Genomic DNA, 5,136 nt, shown 5'->3' with positions numbered 1-5,136 from the left:
GTGACATTTGGTAGCACACGAAGTGTTCATCCGGTATTCGGGAGTTGCATAATCTCATAGTCATAGGAACATGTATAAGTCATGAAGAAAGCAATAGCAACAAACTAAACGATTATCGTGCTAAGCTAATGGATGGGTGAAGTCAATCACATTATTCTCTAATGATGTGATCCCGTTAATCAAATGACAACTCATGTCTATGGTTAGGAAACATAACCATCATTGATTCAACGAGCTAGTCAAGTAGAGGAATAATAGTGACAATCTGTTTGTCTATATATTCACACATGTATTAAGTTTCCAGTTAATACAATTCTAGAATTAATAATGAACATTTGCCAAGATATAAGGAAATATAAATAACAACTTTATTATTACCTCTAGGGCATATTTCCTTCAGTCTCCCACTCGCACTAGAGTCAATAATCTAGTTCACATCTTTATGTGATTAGTTCACATATCCATGTGACTAATACCCAAAGGGTTTACTAGAGTCAATAGTCTAGTTCACATCACTATGTGATTAACACCCAAAGAGTGATCATGTTTTTCTTGTGAGAGAAATTTAATCAACGGGTGTGCCACATTTAGAGACGTATGTATTTTGCAAATTTTCTATGTCTACAATGCTTTGCACGGAGCTACTCTAGCTAATTGCTCCCACTTTCAATATGTATCTAGATCGATACTTAGAATCATCTAGATCGATGTAAAAAGCTTGCATCGACGTAACTCTTTACGACGAACTGTTTTATCACCTCCATAACCGAGAAATATTCCCTTAGTCCTCTAAGTATAATTTTGATCGTTGTCCAGTGATCTACTCCTAGATCACTATCGTACTCCTTTGCCAAACTCAGGGCAGGGTATACAATAGGTCTGGTACATAGCATGGCATACTTTATAGAACCTATGACTGAGGCATAGGAAATGACTTTTCATTCTCTTTCTATTTTTTGCCGTGGTCGGGTTTTGAGTCTTTAATCAACTTCACACCTTGCAACACATGTAAGAACTCCTTCTTTGACTGTTCCATTTTGAACTACTTCAAAATCTTATTAAGGTATGAACTCATTGAAAATATATCAAGCGTCTTGATCTATCTCTATATATCTTGATGCTCAATATGTAAATAGCTTCATTGAGGTCTTTCTTTGAAAAACTCCTTTCAAACACTCCTTTATGCTTTTCAGAAAATTCTACATTATTTCCGATCAACAATATGTCATTTACATATACTTATCGTGAATGTTGTAGTGCTCCCACTCACTTTCTTGCAAATACAGGCTTCACCGCAAGTCTGTATAAAACCATATGCTTTGATCACTTTATCAAAGTATATATTCCAACGTCGAGATGCTTGCACCAGTCCATAGATGGATCGCTGGAGCTTGCACACTTTGTTAGCACCTTTAGGATTGACAAAACCTTCTGGTTGGATCATATATAACTCTTCTCTAACAAATCCATTAAGGAATACAGTTTTGACATCCATTTGCCAGATTTCATAAAATGCGGCAACTGCTAACATGATTTGGACAGACTTTTAAGCATCAATACGAGTGAGAAAATCTCATCGTAGTCAACACCTTGAACTTGTCGAAAACATTTTTGCGACAATTCGAGCTTTGTAGATAGTAACAATACTATCAGCATCCGTCTTCCTCTTGAAGATCCATTTATTCTTAATGACTCACCGATCATTGGGCAAGTCAATCAAAGTCCATTCTTTGTTCTCATACATGGATCCCATCTCAGATTTCATGGCCTCCAGCCATTTCACGAAATCTGGGCTCATCATCGCTTCCTCATAGTTCATAGGTTTGTCATGGTCTAGTAACGTGACTTCCAGAAAGGATTACCGTACCACTCTAGTGCGGAACATACTCTGGTTGTCCTACGTGGTTCGGTAGTAACTTGATCTGAAGTTTCATGATCATCATCATTATCTTCCTCACTAATTGGTGCAGAGATCATTAGAACTGAATTCTGTGATGAGCTACTTTCCAATTCGGGAGAAGGTACAATTACCTTATGAAGTTCTACATTCCTCCCACTCACTTCTTTCAAGAGAAACTTCTTCCCTAGAAAGGATCCATTCTTAGCAACAAAATATCTTGCCTTCGGATCTATGATAGAAGGTGTACCCAACAGTTTCCTTTTGGGTATCCTATAAAGACGCACTACTCCGATTTGGGTTCGAGCTTATCAGTTTGAAACTTTTTCACATAAGCATCGCAACCCCAAACTTTAAGAAATGACATCTTTGGTTTCTTGCCAAACCATAGTTCATACGGTGTCACCTCAACGGATTTAGATGGTGCCCTATTTAACGTGAATGCAGCTGTCTCTAATGCATAACCCCAAAATGATAGCAGTAATCAGTAAGAGACATCATAGATCGCACCATATCTAGTAAAGTGTGATTACGATGTTCGGATACACCATTACTCTGTGGTGTTCCAGGTGGTGTGAGTTGTGAAACTATTCCGCATTATTTCAAATGAAGACCAAACTCGTAACTTAAATATTCTCCTCCATGATCAGATCGTAGAAACTTTATTTTCTTGTTACGATGATTTTCCAGTTCACTCTAAAATTCTTTGAACTTTTCAAATGTTTCAGACTTATGTTTCATCAAGTAGATATACCCATATCTGCTCAAATCACCTGTGAAGGTCAGAAAATAATGATACCCGCCGAGAGCCTCAACACTCATCGGACCCCATACATCAGTATGTATTATTTCCAATAAGTCAGTTGCTCGCTCCATTGTTCTGGTGAACGGAGTCTTGGTCATCTTGCCCATGAGGCATGGTTCGCAAGCATCAAGTGATTCCAAAAGCCCATCAGCATGGAGTTTCTTCATGCGCTTTACACCAATATGACTTAAACGATAGTGCCACAAATAAGTTGCACTATCATTATTAACTTTGCATCTTTTGGCTTCAATATTATAAATATGTGTATCACTACGATCGAGATTCAATAAACCATTCACCTTGGGTGTATGACCACAGAAGGTTTTATTCATGTAAACAGAATAACAATTATTCTTTGACTTAAATGAATAACCGTATTGCAATAAACATGATCCAATCATATTATGCTCAACGCAAACACCAAATAACATTTATTTTAGGTTCAACACTAATCCCGAAGGTAAAGAGAGTGTGCGATGGTGATCTTATCAACCTTTGGAATTACTTCCAACACACATCGTCACCTCCCGTTTTGAGTTACTACTTTTAGCAACTAAACTAGTATCAAATACCGAGGGATTTGCTATAAACACTAGTAAAGTACACATCATGTATATCAAATATACCTTTGTTCACTTTGCCATCCTTCTTATCCGCCAAGTATCTAGGGTAGTTCCACTTCTAGTGACCATTTCCTTTGCAGTAGAAGCACTCAGTTTCAGGCTTGGGTCTAGCTTTGGGCTTCTTCATGGCAGTGGCAACTTGCTTGCCATTATTCTTGAAGTTCCCTTTCTTTCCCTTGCCCTTTTACTTGAAACTAGTGGTCTTTTCAACCATCAACACTTGATGCTTTTCTTGATTTCTACCTTCGTCGATTTTAGCATCACGAAGAGCTTGGGAATCGTTTCCATTATCCCTTGCATATTATAGTTCATCACGAAGTTCTAGTAACTTGGTGATAGTGAGTAGAGAACTCTGTCAATCACTATCTTATCTGGAAGATTAACTCCCACTTGATTCATGTCATTGTAGTACTCAGACAATCTGAGCACATGCTCACTGGTTGAGCTATTCTCCTCCATCTTGTAGGCAAAGTACTTATCAGAGGTCTCATACCTCTCGACTCGGGCATGAGTCTAAAATACCAATTTCAGCTCTTGGAACATCTTATATGCTCCGTGGCATTCAAAACGTTTTGACGTCCCGGTTATAAGTCGTAAAGCATGGTGGACTAAACTATCAAGTAGTCATCATACCGAGCTTTGTCAAACGTTCATAATGGATGTATCTGCTCCTACAATAGGTCCGTCACCTAGAGGTGCATCAAGGAAATAATACTTCTGTGCAGCAATGAGGATAACCCCCAGATCACGAAGTTAGTCCGTATCATTGCTACTAACATATTTCAACTTATTTTTCTCTAGGAACATATCAAAAATAAACAAGGAGCTACATCGCAAGCAATTCATCTACAACATATATATGCAAATACTATCAGGACTAAGTTCATGATAAATTAAAGTTCAATTTAATCATATTACTAAAGAACACCCACTTAGATAGACATCCCTCTAATTATCTAAGTGATCACGTGATCCATATCAACTAAACCATGTTCGATCATCACATGAGATGGAGTAGTTTTCAATGGTGAACATCACTATGTTGATCATATCTACAATACGATTCATGCTCGACCTTTCGGTCTCAGTGTTCCGAGGCCATATCTGCATATGCTAGGCTCGTCAAGTTTAACTCGGGTATTTCTGCGTGTGCAAAACTGGCTTGCACCCGTTGTATGTGAGCGTAGAGCTTATCACACCCGATCATCACATGGTGTCTTGACACGACGAACTTTGGCAACGGTGCATACTCAGGGAGAACACTTTGAAAGAACATGCAGTGCCCCCATGTTTGGTTTTGGTAATTGATGACAATCTCTATGGACTAATGGTTGCCTTGAGCTATATTTGAAGGTTTTGTCCATAGGCTTTTCTTGGAGTACATGTGTTGTTTTCAAGGAGAGTTTGAGTTGACCAAGGTGCTATTAAGGAATTATCCAAAGATTGGTCATACATCATCCAAATGAAGAGAGTTGGAAAGATTCAAGGATGATCAAGACTAAGTACAGAGAGTGGTTCAACTTGATCATCACACAAAGCGTAGAATGTACACCGAGTGGGATCAAGTGATCTCACAGTTTGGTAAGCATTGTCCATTTAGCTTTGTGTACTAATCCATGGTCTTTGTGAGAGTTCTATGTGGGGTTAGGTTTGCTTCCATGGGCTTGCGTCAAGAGGAAGATCTCATACAACCCATGGAGGATGACATCAAATCAAGATTGTGTTGTGCAAGTTCAAGTGGAGCATCACGAAGAAATCATGCTTGTAGCCTGCCATCCATTGTGGTGACAATGGACATGTGAAGGTGTACT

Source organism: Triticum urartu, chromosome 6 (assembly GCF_003073215.2).
Source record: "Triticum urartu cultivar G1812 chromosome 6, Tu2.1, whole genome shotgun sequence".
Classification (NCBI taxonomy): Eukaryota; Viridiplantae; Streptophyta; class Magnoliopsida; order Poales; family Poaceae; genus Triticum; species Triticum urartu.
The sequence above is the reverse complement of the archived record's forward strand: the minus strand, read 5'-3'. Positions refer to the sequence as shown.